Source organism: Tympanuchus pallidicinctus, unplaced genomic scaffold (assembly GCF_026119805.1).
Source record: "Tympanuchus pallidicinctus isolate F22 unplaced genomic scaffold, pur_lepc_1.0 scaffold4, whole genome shotgun sequence".
In the NCBI taxonomy this organism is placed as follows: Eukaryota; Metazoa; Chordata; class Aves; order Galliformes; family Phasianidae; genus Tympanuchus; species Tympanuchus pallidicinctus.
This window is the reverse complement of record NW_026294758.1, coordinates 21,803,749-21,819,343: the sequence shown is the minus strand read 5'-3', so window position 1 is coordinate 21,819,343 and position 15,595 is coordinate 21,803,749. Positions and strand designations below refer to the sequence as shown.

At 40.3% G+C, this 15,595-nt stretch overlaps 1 long non-coding RNA gene across 1 annotated transcript; it reads right to left on the bottom strand.

Annotated features, from left to right (window-relative positions):
• Positions 1–4,155: 4,155 nt before the first annotated feature.
• On the bottom strand, positions 4,156–14,268 carry LOC128089551 (uncharacterized). The gene is made up of 3 exons (XR_008210547.1): positions 14,220–14,268; positions 13,957–14,054; positions 4,156–4,286 (listed from the first exon to the last, which is right to left on the bottom strand). It is a non-coding gene; the product is annotated as an uncharacterized LOC128089551 (long non-coding RNA).
• Between the last annotated feature and the right edge of the window lie 1,327 nt (positions 14,269–15,595).

Here is a 15,595-nt window from a genome sequence, read left to right as displayed (position 1 = left end):
AGCTGGGCTTTTGCCTTTCTAGTTTTCTCCCTGCACATCCTAACAACTTCTCTCAAGCTCTCCTCCAGTGGTCCATCCCTTAGAAAGACTATTTTTTTCTCCTCGAAGCTCAGGAAAACTCCCTGTTCATCCATGCTGATCCTTCTGGCTGCCTCATCTTGTGGCACATGGGGACAGTCTGCTTCTGCAGCTTTAAGACTTCCATCTTGAGGGAAGAACTACAGGCCAGTGAGTCTCATCTCTGTACCTGGGAAGACCATGGAACAGGTCCTCCTGAACAACATGCTTGTTCACATGAGGAATGAATGTGTGATCCCAGATGGCCACATGACTTCATCAGGAGAAGGTCATGCTTAACAAATCTGGTGGCCTCCTTTGATGGATTGATGGCATTGGTGGACAAGAGAAAGGCAACCGATGTCATTTACCTGGGCTTGAGCAAGGCCTTTGACATGGTCCCCCACCACACCCTTATCTCCAAATTGGAGGGATGTGGACTTGATGGGTGGACCACCTGATGGATAAGAAGTTTGTTGAAAGGTCGCAGACAGAGGGTGGTAATTAATGGTTCTGTGTCTAGGTTGAGGCCGGTAATGAGTGGCTCCCTCAGGGGTCTGTCTTGGGACCAGTGTTCTTTAACATTCTCATCAATGACATTGATGACAGAATTAAGTGCAGCCTCAGGGAGTTTGCTGACAACACCAAGCTGAGTGGTGTGACTGACACGGTGGAAGGAAGGAATGCCATCCAGAAGGACCTCAACAGACTCGAAAGGTGGGCCGTAGTAAACCTAATAAGATTCAATATAGAAAGTGCAAGGTTTTGCACTTGGACCAGAGAAATCCCATACAAACATGAAGAATCAGTCTTTGAGAGCAGCCCTGCAGAGAAGGACCTGGGAGTCCTGATGGATGAAAAACTTAACATGAGCCAGCAGTGTGCTCTTGCAGCTCGGAAAGCAAATGGTATCCTGGGCTCCATCAGAAGAGAGGTGGCCAGCAGGGACAGGGAAGTGATTGTCCCTCTCTACTCTGCTCTTGTGAAGCTCCATCTGGAGTACTGCTTCCAGATCTGGAGCCCCCAGTACAAGGAAGACAGAGAGCTGTTGAAGAGGGTCCAGAGGAGGGCCACAAAGATGATCAAGGGGCTGGAGCACCTCCCCTACCAAGACAGGCTGAGGGAGCTGGGCTTGTTCAGCCTGGAGAAAAGAAGGCTGCGGGGTGACATTGCAGCCTTTCAGTATCTGAAGGGAGCCTATAAACAGGAGGGGAGTCAACTCTTTGAAAGGGTAGATAACAGCAGGACAAAGGGAAATGGTTTGAAGTTGAAGGAGGGAAGATTGAGGTTGGATGTCAGTGTGTGATGACAGTGGTGAGGTGCTGGAACAGGCTGCCCAGAGAGGTGGTGGATGCCCCGTCCCTGGAGGTGTTCAAGGCCAGATTGGATGGGGCCCTAAGCAACCTGGTCTAGTATTAAATGGGGAGGTTGGTGGCCCTGAATGTGGCAGGGGGGTTGGAGATTCATGATCCTTGAGGTCCCTCCCAACCCAGGCCCCCACTGGGATTTCTGTCTTGTTGGCCCATTTCCTGATCCTTACCCAAAGAGACTCAACCTTATCATTCTCAAGCCCAAGCTCTACAAAATCAAGGCATTCTCTATCAAGGCCACATCACCACTCCTCCTTCCTTGCCTATCCCTTCTGAAGATCTCACAGCCATCTATTGCAGCACTCCAGTCATGGGAGCAATCTCACTATCTTTCCGTAATGGCAACTAAGTCATAGTTTACCTGCTGCACAGTGGCTTCCAGCTCCTGCTTTTTGTTGCCCACTCTACATGCAGTGGTGTAGATGCACTTCAGCTGAGCCCCTTGCCTCACCCCCAGTCCCACCATTGTTCCACTAGGCTCATCTCCAGCAGGCCTGGTTTTATCCCTTTCCTCCTTCACATCTAGTTTAAAGCCCTCTCAAGGAGCCCTGCCAGCTCCTGGGCTAGGGTTCATTTACCCCTTCGACACAGGTGAGACCCACCTGCAGCCCTCAGGTCAGGTGCTGAGTAAACAACCCCATGGTTAAAAAAAACAAAATTGCTGCATTTGCATCAGTCTCTCAACCATGGACTTATAAGATGGATTCTTCTGCTCCTCTCGTCCTTCCTTCTTTACAACTGAAGGAATAAAGGAAAATAGGACCTGTGTGCCCACTCCGATCACTAACTGCCCCAGTCCCCTGGTATCTTTTTTGATAATCATCAGGCTTCTTTCAGTGACGTTATTGCTGAGAAAGAACTATCAATAAAGGCCTGAACTGTAAATAAAGGATAACAATCAGAGAGATGAATCAGACTGGGAAGTTCCCTAGAAATACCCCTGACCAGGGCCCCAGGAAGGCAGCATGCTTCCCTGCAGGCAGGGTTGGGCTGACATGTAGGGCCCTCTGTTCCTCTCAGGAGGAGCTGCTCACCGCAGTCACCCTTCTGTCCTTCTTGGCAGACACCGTCTGGAGGTGTGGGGTTGACCGCCTCTCCCTCAACAACCTCATGCGTGGACCTTCCTCACCTCTGCCCTCAAGTTCCAGAACCTCAAACTTACTAGGTAGGGCATCTGGGCAACTGAGGTGGGTCGGCATTGGGTTTTCCTATCACACCAAGCTGGGACTTGTTTCCACTCCTCTCCTTTAAATCACCTACCTCAGCTCGATGATGGCCAGGGGAGGGGGCCCACTAACATTTGTGGGGTATCACGCCCAGGTCTACCTTGCAAATTCGGCAGAGTTTGTTGACCTATCTATCTCTTCTTGCACTCTCTGATACTCATTAATCTCTCCACCTCCTCCCTGAGCTCCACCACCACACAGAGCAGATCAACCACCTGCTCAGATATCATGCATGTGGAATCTCTGCTGCCCTTCAGAGGCAGCAGCAGGCTCAGACACTCACTGCAAACAGAGACTTGAACTGCACTGCACCTCTTTAGGTGGGTGCTCTGTCTGAGTCGCCACATTCTTTTTTGCCAGAGCTTTCTGCCTAATGTCAATAAAATATCTTTCATAATTAAATTAAAAACAAAGGTACCAAAATTGAGAACATATCTAAAGAAAAGCCCCAGGTAACATGTCTTAGCAATAGTCCTGCAGCCAGTTCAGTAACTGGAACGCCCAAACAAAAGACATGGAGTTTGATTTTTCTTCCTTTAAATACAGTCGGTTGGTAACTTTGAACTCTAACACAACTGTTTATTTTTCATCACTCACTTTAATGATTGTGACTGCCAGATTCTTTCCATTTTAACCGATACTGTGTCTCTCTCACTCAAGGTTATTGATACCTTGCTAATTTCATGATTAAAATTATCATTAAGTCTCCATTTTTTGATTCGGCTTTGAAATTTATTGGTCTGAATGATATCACAAAGGAGAAAGAAGTTCTGTTTAGTCCTGGAAAATATACTGCTGTAACTTTTCCTTTTGAGAGCAGTATGAACTTCAGCTGCTTTTGTGTTATGTTTTAAACTCAGCAATTTCAATTAAGAAAATTCCAGTTCTGTGAAGTTTCTCTGAAATTCATCACGGCACTATGGCCATTTGGTAATTTTGGTAAATACTTTTAAGGGCTGCTAGCAACTAGAATAGTCTGGGACTTAATATCTGCTACCAGCTGCTGCATCTTCTTTTCACTGTGCTATAAAGTTTGTTCCAGTTGGTTTATCTTCTCATGCTGCAATGAAACTTGAGTAGACAACACCAGAATCAAACACAGTCTACTGTCTCTATTCTCCACTGATCTGAGGTTGCTACAGAGCTCTCCTATAACACTTTCCTTTAAACCAAGCCTTTAAAATAAACGATCAATTCAACTCTAATCTGATTTGGCATAAATAAGAAATTTCCTTTTTCTCTCATTGCTTTGTTACTCACATTCTTAGAAAGGTAAAAATCAGGCTAAAGACTTGCAAACAGTGCTACAAGTGTAGCTTCCTGCTGGAAAAAATGCTGAAATTAAATATACACCACCTGTATCTGAGGGTTCTAATTCCTTTTTACCTGATTTTTTTACAACTGAGTATTTTTATACCGAGTGTATGAAGACAGGTTGGTGCCTCCAGTGCAAGCAGCTAACAATTATGGTGATACTGACAAAGAAGTATTTGGAATGGATATTGAAGAATCTTGGGGTCTTACAGTAGAATGCAGATATTCAATCTGATAACTTACTAGCTTCTCAAAGAGCAGCAAGTTTTAAGATCTTCAATCCAATATCCAGGGTTTTTCCATACCATTTACTCAATTTCTGAAAAAAATATAGAATAAAAGGGGTAAAGCAAAGAGAAGGAAAGGATATGAAATATGGTAAGTAAAGTGTCTGCAGCAACTACAGAACTTGAGGAAAAAAAATATATTGAAAGCTATAGTTCCAAATGAAGATGAAGAACACAAGTGCATCCAGAATGCATCTTCTGTGGATCATATAAATAGATCGTATAACTGCAGTGTAAAGCTAAGGCTTTGTACAATAAAAAGTAACTTGAAATGTAACATACCTGAGAAGCATGCTTTTATTGTTAGCAGCCATAATCCAGGAAGCATTTGTTAAACAAAGGAGCATTCAACAGTAAAAGCCCAAAAATGGTAGGCATAAAGTACTTGCATCTCTGAAATCCTCACAGAGTCAAACAAAAGCAGATTTTGAGACAGGAAAGTTCCTTATGTCATGGATTTTTAAACCATTCCTATTCTACTCTAACTCTCTTAACCAATGTTAAGAGAGAAAAAAAGACAAAATAGATACAACAAAAATGCAATAGTTAATAGTCTACTGGCTACTGCTGCTTTGCTGCAGCATTTTCAGTAAAGCACTTGTAATTGCTGCTTCTTGTAACACTGTAGATTGATAAGATGCTATTTCTGGTATGAATTACATGTGGATCTGGGGTCAGGTTACTGAGTATTATTTATGTTTTAGAGTGGAATTTTACCAAACTAGTAACAACGTATTCTAGTTTCTGTTAGGGAAGAAAGGGTAGAACTGATCTGTTCAAGCCTCAAGAAACAAAGCTATTTGTTAGGACAGAGCTTTCTCCAAGTACATTTAATCTTCAATATAAAACAAAAAAGTCCTCTTTAATGTGTTTATTGTATACTGTTAACTCGAAAACAACATACCCTAAACATGGAAGGGCTGCAGGTATTACAACAGCTCAGTACAGCATACACGACTGAAGGCCAGATTTTTAAAGGGATGTAAGCAGCTAAATTAGTGCAAGTAACACAATTTTTTGTCTGCTTCCCTTCACTGAGGCATCCAAATTACCTTGGAAAACAGCTCCTTGGGTTATCATAGCAAGTTTTGAGTGTTTTTCAAGTTATTATTGTTGCGGACTTGGGATTTCCATAATTTTGCTTCTTTAATTATTTGAAACCACTTTCACTTATTCCTTACCTGGAGAAAAGTGGAGAAACAAATTCTGATTCTGCGGCTCTTTACAAGAGCCTCTTGCTGGTAGCTGGGTAGAAGAGTGGTGTGATGGTGGTGGAAGTAGTTAGTGCTTCATTTATCATCTCCAGCCAGACCCCCAGCTTAATGTGAAATTACGCTTGATCACAGAACTGGGAGGTCCATAAGACTGCTATACAGTTGGTAGTCACAGCTCTCACCCAGATTTAAGTGCAAATAAATACTCAGGGAGGAAATCAAAGCAGAAATAAAAACAGTCAGGATTGCAACTCCTGTTTCAATTCGCTGGCTCTGGCTATAGTGACATGGAAATAAGGCACAAAATCTTCAAGGACATTCTATGGAAATATAGTTTCTCCCAGTCCACCAGACATTTTCCTTTTATATTTCTGCATGTATTCATCTCTAGAGCTTGCTTATGGAAATTTTCATTTTGTCATTTAAGATAATAGGTCATTAATGCTTTGTTATTTTTAATATTAGGTGAAAAAAATCTTTGTACAGTTACATTTGCAACCAGTGTCAGTGCCAGCGCCAGTAATAAACTCTGCTAGAAAATATTTGTCTGCCATTTCTTATCTTAGTAGCAAGTGCACAAACAGAACTCTGTTTGTTTCAGGTTTATGACAGTGTTAAGCAAGTGTTCAATCTACCATCACTGCTTGCTCAAGAAGGAAGTTTAGATTGCACATAGAGGTCATTTGCATTTCTTCTAGAAAAATTCAGGCATAATCTCTGTAGCCTTTCCAAATCAAATATATCACAAACGCATTAAAAACTCCTTTACCACAGGCAACTCTGAGATACACACACTTAAAAGTAAGGCTAGCCTTAGTGGCCTAGTATTTCTACTGGTTCCTTTAGATAAAATGACTCATTTCCGTACTAAAAAATTCCTTGTAACTGAAGGCATTATGCTTTTTTTTCTGCTGATCGTATTATGAATTCCTTAACTATATGCTATTTGGATATGTGGGTAACTCACTGAAGTTCACTAATATTCTAATCATAATTGTTGTTATTACTACTTTCATGTTGCTTACCTATAAAAGAAACACCATCCAATGCCTTAGAATATCATAATCTGAATACATGTGTGTGGAACTTTCTACAGTTAAGAGAAGTAATGGAACAGACATGAGGATGTTTGGCTTTTTGAATATTCTTTTTTTCATGTGTATGTAGGGGACAGCTGTGTGTTATGAATCAGTGCATGCATTTGAGCTATTTGCTACATTAAACATTTCAAAATTAATTATACAATAGTGCCACATATGTGTAGTAATGCAGAGACATAATTAAGGAAATACAATATATTAAAACAGAATACTTATCAACCACACACACACAAAGGGAATTCTGAGCCCCAAGTTTTCCAGTTTCTTTAATGTGCCTCACAACATTTGACACTACAGCACTGCATTTTATGTACATTACTCTACTAGCCAGAGATTCAGCAATCAAAATTCCAGATGAGCTGCAATGCCTGAGCAAAAAAAGAATGACTTTCAACAACAACCTTTGTGTAGCTCTGCTAAAACAACCCTCTGTTCTCAGTAATAACAGGTTTTGATACAATTAACTAAATAACACCAGATATGATTTGGATCCAGCTGCACTTTATTTTGCCTCACCTGTTGAACATGGAGGTAAAGCAGCAAGTTCTGAAGGACAGGAACTGTGTTTGGCTCCGTGACTGCTCAGCACTTAACACTGTTTTGAGTCCTTAATTGGCTAAGCAATAGCCGAAAGAAATTAACTTAAAGTGTCACTCAAGCTTCTGAAGTTATTCATAAAAGATCCACCAATTTTAGCAATGTTTGTTCTTAGAATCACAGAATCATCAAGGTAGGAAAAGACCTCCAAGATCATCCAGTCCAACTGCCTACCTATCACCAATACTCTCCCACTAAACCATGTGCCTTAGTACAACATCTAAACGTTTCTTGATCACCTCCAAGGATGGTGACTTAACCACCTCCCTGGGCAGCCCATTCCAGTGTCTGACCATTCTTTTCATTGAAGAAATTTTTCCTGACACCCAACCTGAATCTCCCCTGGAGCAGCTTGAGGTCATTTCCTCCAATCCTATCACTAGCTCCATGGGTGAAGAAGATGATCCTCACCACAGTCTCTTTCAGATAGTTGTAGAGAGTAATAAGGTCTCTCCTGAGCCTCCTCTTCTCCAGACTGAACAATCTCAGTTCCCTCAGTGAATCCTCATAAGAGTTGTGCTCCAAACCCCTCACAGGATTGTTGCACTTCATTGAACATGCTCCAATATCTTTCTTGTAGTGAGGGGCCCAAAACTGAGGTGTGGCCTCACCAGTGCTGAGTAAAGAGGGATGACTACCTCCCTGCTGCAGCTGGCAACATATTTCTGGCCAGGGTGCCAGTGGCCTTCCACTGCTAGCACTGTTCAGCAAAGTGTCAGTTTACTCTTTAGCATAATGCTGCAGAATTGCATTTTCTGAAGTAAAGTAAATAAAAGAAAGTATTTTCATAAAAATAGTTAGCACAGAAATTTCTATTTATCCTTTATTTTAGTAAATCAGGACCTGTCTATGTCAGGATAGTAGATATAGTAAGGTTCATTACATATATTGTCCTCCCTGATGTTAATGTATGTTTAGAAATACCTCTTGCTTTTCTTGCTCCTGCTCCCTCAAAATTTAGTGCTGTAGGAGTCTTACAGAAGACACCAATAAGCAAAGTATCCTCTCTACTCGATCAGCCTACAAATACAGAGATATTTTATAAAAATCCTAGAATCATAGAATGGCCTGGGTTGAAAAGGACCATAATTATCATCCAGTTTCAACTCCCCTGCTACATGCAGAGTGGCCAACCACCAGACCAGGCTGCTCAGAACCACATCCAGCCTGGCTTTGAATACTTTCAGGGATGGGACATCCACAACCTCCTTGGGCAACCTGTTCCAGTGTGTCACCACCCTCTGTGTTAAAAACTTTTTCCTAATATCTAATCTAAACTTCTCCTGTCTCAGTTTAAAACCATTCCCCCTTGTCCTATCAGTATCCAAATTGGAAAGCAGCCATTCCCCCTCCTGTTTATACACTCCCTTCAAGTACTGGAAGGCCACAATGAGGTCTCCCTGGAGCCTTCTCTTCTCCAAGCTAATCAAGCCCAGTTCCCTCAACCTTTCTTCATAGGAGAGGTGCTCCATCCCTCTGATCATCTCAGTAGCCCTCCTCTGGACCCCTTCCAAGAGCTCCACGTTATTCCTGTGCTTGGGTCCCTAGGCCTGGACACAGCACTCCAGATGGAGCAAAACATCAGTATTTCAGGTAGAGGCAAAATGGAATGTATTTTATTCTTCTTATGACCTGGACACCACCAATTACGTTCTAAATCACTGTAGATTTTGAGCACTGCACAAGCACTGTGAAACCAGAAGAAAATCAGGTAGAACTCATGCTAAGAACCTTTCAGGGATTGCCCTTAGTGTCCCACTTAAACTTCCACCAAAAACAATATAAAACTTTCATCAAGTAGCTCTCGGTTGTTCTGCACTGATCTATAGTTTGTCTAAACTATGCTTTCTCAGGAATTTACTGATGAAAGGCTACCTTCAAAACAAGCTGTCAGATTGTGATAGAATTGCATATCCTAAATCTACATGTTCTGGTCATTCAAGGTTTAGCTTCTTATGAAGAACTTCTAACCTTGCCAAATGTAATAATATCATTCTTCTTTGCAGAAGCACTGCACATCTTAGAATTGCCTGACATGCAGTCTATTCTTCCTCTGTAGAACCTGCAAAAACCAGTTTAAGGACCTATTGTTATTACAAAGGCTGTAGGATTTCCAGATTACTTTTCATATGTATACTAATATTTGTTTATCGAAAAAGTTATTAAAGTTTTTCAAACCTAGCCATTGTACTGCAGCTGAATTGGAAGTAAGCAGCAGTATTACAGGAAAAAAAAAAAAAAAAGAAAAAAAAAAAAAAAAAAAGGAAATATACCCATTCCATTCAGTCCTATCTTCAGAGATTCAGTAATCTTCAGAGATTACACAGCAGAGCAGAGAAATACTCAAAGTTCAAGATTTTTAGGACACTATACACAGTAAATTTTGGAACAGCACTGAGTTAAAACTTTTTCCTGGAAGAGTATTATCCTAGAGCTCACATAGAGAACAAATAGAAAGAATCAGAATATAATGGGCTGTATACTGATGCCTCATACCATCTAGAAGAAAGGTGAGAACATAGATATCTCCTCTTTGGAGACCACGGACACACATGATGGCTCTGTGCAGATTCAGAGTTGAAGTGTAGCTTGCAGTAATTGCTTTCCCTACTCAAATACAATTAGCATGCTGACCTGCACTGCATCTATACACATGTGCAGAGGTTAACAATTTATTTGACACTGCACTTCAGCCACACATGAAGCACCAACAGTGGTTTTGAAGCCTAACTTTGAAGAAACAATCAGTTAAATGAATCCTGATGGCATAGAAATTGATGATAGCAAGCTATTCCAAGCCAAGACCACTCCAAAATCATGGGCGTCCATATGGCTTTTAAAACACATACTTTTGCATTGCCCATAGCTAAGAAAAAGTCTACACTGACCTCCTTCACGTGCACCTGCAGAGGTGTTATTGCAGGAAGACGATCCTTGTTTTAAATCCTTTGGGGTTCTCAGCACTATGAGAAATTTATTCTGCAGTTATTTTTTTGTGTTGTCTAAAAAAATGTAGTGTTTCTGCCCACTCGGTATGCTAAATCCCATGTCTTCACTCCCAAGTCTAATTATAAAAGGTTTGGGTAATTTAGCACAACTGTTTCACTACTGTCTGATAAGTTGGTTAATATGAACAACTAATTTCCATGTTCTATAGTGAATTTCCTTCAATTAAAGAACCCTAGTAGTAGTAGTAGATCAGGGCTTCAATTATACATTTTGGTTATATGGTATATTTGATGGTTGTAGTGATGGTTTCACAGATGCAATCTGTGCAAGTACAATACATAGAAGGACAGGTAAGTTATTTTCTTCTCTCATAGACATTTTTTGTGCAACTTCAGACTCTCCTCTGGCACCATGCTCACGTGTCATCATTCTCCTTTCACATTCTCAACTTATTTTCTCTTCCTAGCTTCAGTCAATCTGAGATGTGTTTCATGTGCCTCAGCTATCTGCTTACTACCGAAATACCTCAGTGACTTCCCCCTTTCTGTTGAGCTTGGGCTCCTATTCCATCCTGCTCTCTGAGCAGAAAATTTAAGTACTGAGATTGCCTAGGTATATGCAACAGATATTGGGAGGATCTGGTAATGAAAATGGCAGTTGTGCTGGCAACATTTACACCAGAGTGTGTGCTTGTACAGAGTCTTTAACTTCTGGCTTAAGGCCATAAATGTGCAGTTGCAACCACATGTCACTGTGAAATGCTTCTATGCATAGCAGATGCTTCCACAGTGACACTGCAAGGAAAACAACTTTATGGAACTTCAGTATTCACCTCAGCTACCATTTTCGCCCTTCTCTCCTTGCCTTTGACACAGCACTTCTTACAGCAAGAAATTAATTTCTCACATACAAAAATTAAAAACTGAAAAAAAACCAACCTCTGAGTCCCCAGATACCCTAGTAACATTAAGATTTCCCTTTTTTAATTCCCTGGCTATCTTAGCGTATGTCTACAGAACTGTGATTAGCATGGAGTAGGGAAAAATGGTTAAACATTGAACTAATAGAGTTAACCCTTTTTAATTTAGCTACAGCAGCATCACAATCTGATGTAAATCAAAAAAGTACCCTCAAAAGCTAGAATAAAAAGAAGCTGGAGTAGTTTGTCTTTTCTGTAAGTTTGTCTTATCCCATGCTGACATTGCTAAGTTTTTGGAGGAAATATCTCAGATAAGAAGGGCTTAGCACTCTGACTGCTGGGGATAGAACTTGTAACAAAGAGACGGTTTGAGTGTCATGACATTTCCAGATTGGACAACTCAATGTATAGATAAAGATGTACAACAAACATATGCTGCCAGCAAACATATCTTGCAGTGTAGATAAGAACAAATTTGCAGGCTGCAAAAGGTCTCACTCGAAGGTAGATTCATGTAAATTGAGTGGATAAATGAATAGGACAAAATATCACAGGAAAAAATGCATAGGCAGAGTAGTGGAAATGTGTATACAGTTATTCCTGAGATGTGTATGAAGACACACTTTACAAATGTAATTGTAGTTGTTGTATATGCAGATGAAACCATTGCATGGACATATTACACAATGACTTGCTACAGGCATGCATAAATAAACACATCATGGTATTGCTAATTTGTCCACATAATACAAATGTATACAGGAAAAGCAATCCTAAGAACCTGCTTAACTAGATGGTGACAGTTCATTTATACAATCCACTCAGGGGCTACTTTCTGTTATTGTGGTTTATTTTCAAAAAGTTAGGATTCATTTCCTTAGTAGCAGATAGGTTGTCAGGTGCGTATGTCTTGTTCTCCAAACTGGAAATAAGAATGGAGCCATGCAGGTAGGCAGACAACTTGGCCCAGTGAAACAGAGGGATGCATGAGGGAGCTCCTGGAAGCACCGAGCAGCATACTGTAACACAGCATGCTTCTGGTTTGCTTCTATCAGCAGGCTGACTAGAGCCATGGAGGTTAGCAGAACTTACTGCCCTTACACCTTGCTCTGACTGCTGAACTGGCATATAATTCTGTATATGCTACAAATTCTACATATACATACACAGAGCACAGCAAGAGTCTAAGTATCAAGGATATGTTTTTCCTCAGATTAGATCCTTAATAGATTTCTGTTACTTCAGTGTAAGTTAGAGAAGAACAAATTTCAGAACATATGAAATGTATATGCGGAGTAAGCCATTCTATGCTTTGGTGAGATGCATTTCATGCAAGACATTATCTTGGGAAATTAAAATTATTACATAAAATATCAGTATTTTTTAGATGTACACTACTCCTTTTACAGAAAACTAAAAATCTGTCTCTACCTGTAAGAACACAGTTGAACATGTCATTGTTATGACCCATGAAAAGCAGCACATAATTTTTTTCAGGTCTTAAGACTTATCTTCTCATTTCGATATGTTTATGAGTCAGGCAAGCTTCATCTTCCGTGACGAACGAGAGCGGATTTCCCTAGAGCTAACACTGTACCTACAGTTGTTGGTTACAGGTATCCTATCTATGAAATAACAAAAAATGTCATGTCTTGGATGGCTACTACTGAAATACTGTCTTGGAGATAGATAAAAGACAGAAGAAAATAAGGAAGCATTCTCTGCAGTTTTCAGAGGGTCCTTACTTGCCGCCTGGTCAGTTGCTGACAGCCATGTAGAACAGATTCTGCTGTTCTGCACACGCTCTATTTTAAAGGCACTACTTGGAGAACAAGCAACTACCCTGTGGGAAGACTGATGACACAATCTGTCTCTGATTATTTTAACTTGCATCAGAGATATGTAAGATACACCTAGAGATTTGTATTCATTGTTTCAAACTCTAATTGCTTCATAGTACTTTTAATTAAAATTGTACAAGCTCAATTATTTATGCATTTGACTAGCCCGCCCAATTTGACAAACCCGTGTATCTTAGGGAAATGTGCAATCCACAGTACAAGTCAGAATAACCTCAGACAGATATACATGATGGCCTCCCTGTAACTGCATTTTTTTCCACAGCCCCAAGCCCAAAATATACTTCACAGAAGCACTATCTTGCTCTTCCCAGGCCATGTCACGTCCACTTTGCTACATGTCCATCTGAAGGGTACCCTTGCACACTTTTTTGGGAATCCAAACCGGTGCAAAGTGGGATTCTGCCATTCAGTATTTCAAAAAGGTCATCAGAATATAATTCACTTAAATCTGATATTTTGCCAAAGGCATTCTTCTGCCTGGAAACAGAGAGCCAGCTTCTTAATGGAGGACAACGACAAGAGCAGTGTCATTCCTGAAGTTCATCAGGGAATGTGGAAAAATTTGGAAAAGCCATACTGTTCTCATACAATTCAGCTTTACATTAGAGATTTCCTCTATTTTTCTTTCCTCATGGTACATTACTAAGGATATTTTTTTGAAGACAGAACCTTTGTTTAATATTCATTTCTCTTTTTCTACTTATTAAAAATGTGAAATCCTAATCCCCTTTTTGTGACATCACAGCAGGTCTGCTGTGGAAATTATTACACTACCAGAACGTGGAGGACTCTGACACCAGGTAGAGAATAAACAGGAGAGGCGGATGAACTCTTGGGAAACAAGGATTCTTTTTTATCCAAATATTTTCATTAAGAAAGAACAAGGGAAGGAAAGTATACGACGTGTCTGAAGCCCAGCTGCTCTTCTAGCCAAGCATTCAAGATGATGAAGTGTGAAAAGGCCCTGTCACTCATAACAGAAAGGCTTTAGTGTTGGTTTTTGTCCCTTTTCTTTTCTTTCTATAATCTAAAGCTTGGGCTCCCATGATTTATTTACATACCTTGATTTTTCTTCTTTGAAGTCCACAGGCACCAGTAGCAGGAACAGCCACAGATAATCATTTGCTGCACTGGGCTCCAAACTGACCTCCAGAAATTTCTGCCAAGGACACAGTATTGTCTCTTACCTTAAAAAAACCCTGAGTTCTTCAAGATGTTACCAAAAAAAATGTAGGCATGACAGCTGTTTTCCAACTTGAGTACTTTTATAACAACTTATGTTTCAGAATTTTCCTGCATAACCGTGACATAGCTAGATACATACATCAGAGGAAAGCTGGCATTTTTGTTTGGCATTTAACCCCAGGGAAGTGGGACTTCAGTGGAAACACTGAGTGTGAAGAGAAAGTGTGCAGATTTAACCCCTCTGAGCAACTGCCTGCTGCTGTCTGATAATGGCCCATAGGGCAGGCCTTACAGATCAGCAGCTGTACTGGACTACTCCTGTGCATGCATTTTGTTGATAACAGAGAACCCACTGGAAAGGTTATCTGGATCAGCAAGAAGACATCAAGAGTTGTACAAAATAGGAATATATAATAACAGGAAATATTATTTGAGGTATACATAAGGGAGGGCCCGGTAACAGAAGGAATTTCTTAAAGTAGATCAAGTGTATCCTTTTCATACAGACAGGTTTTTAAAGAAGGTAAAACAGAAAAGAAATGTACAGATACCTTTTTTCTAAAATATTAATGAAAAGGAAGTGGAACATTTTAAGTAAGTAATGAGGCAAATAACAGAAGAGACTGTAAAAAAAGGAAGGAAGGTTTTAGCTAGTGCTGTCCAAGTGACGTTAAAGCAAAAAAAGGTTGTAAGAAGGGTTTATGACCAACATGTAATATTCATAGCCAGGTACCAAGGATTATTAATCAGACAGAAATTGGAAAGTATACGGTAAGTTTCGCAGTGAAGGATTGCAGCTGCTTTGGAAGAGTTATCATTACAAGAAGAGATCATAATCAGTGCGGTCTAGACAGAGCTGCAGAGAAATCTGATAATTTACTCTCTATTGCTCATGAAGCATAAGTTAGAAGATCAGATAAAATTGCTGCACACAGAACAAGAGGTAGTATTTTACCAGCAACTTTTGTCTCCTATTTCATGAGTCTTTCTAGTTGAAAATACAAATAAAAGCATAATGACAAATATACTCAGTTGGACAAAACTGTAAAAAATACAGATCTCATTATGAGTAATTGTCATACAGTCATGTTTCCCAGCAGAATCACTGCTCTCTACATTTGAAATTGACTATATCAGGTACATTAGAAAGTAACAGTGATGAACCTAAAATGCTGAAGAAAGCCATCATATTCTAAACACAAATGCCTTTATATAATATAAACCTGTGCTAGTAACTGAACTATCTCTACAATTTTCACTCCAAGATCCCAGGTGTGTATATAAGAAGGAATATAACTGTAATGTTTGCTAGAGTCAGCTGATGGAAATTACAAATCCAGATGATAGTGAAAGCAGAACAGAATGGAACTAAACTAACCAAGTAGATCTCATAGGCAAGAACTGCTGGTTTTTTTTTTTATTTGCATAGCTCACCACATGATGCAGCCTGATGCCTGAGAGCTATGTAAGAGAAAAGGAGGCATGGTATCATAGCTTCATCTATTTGTCCATGGA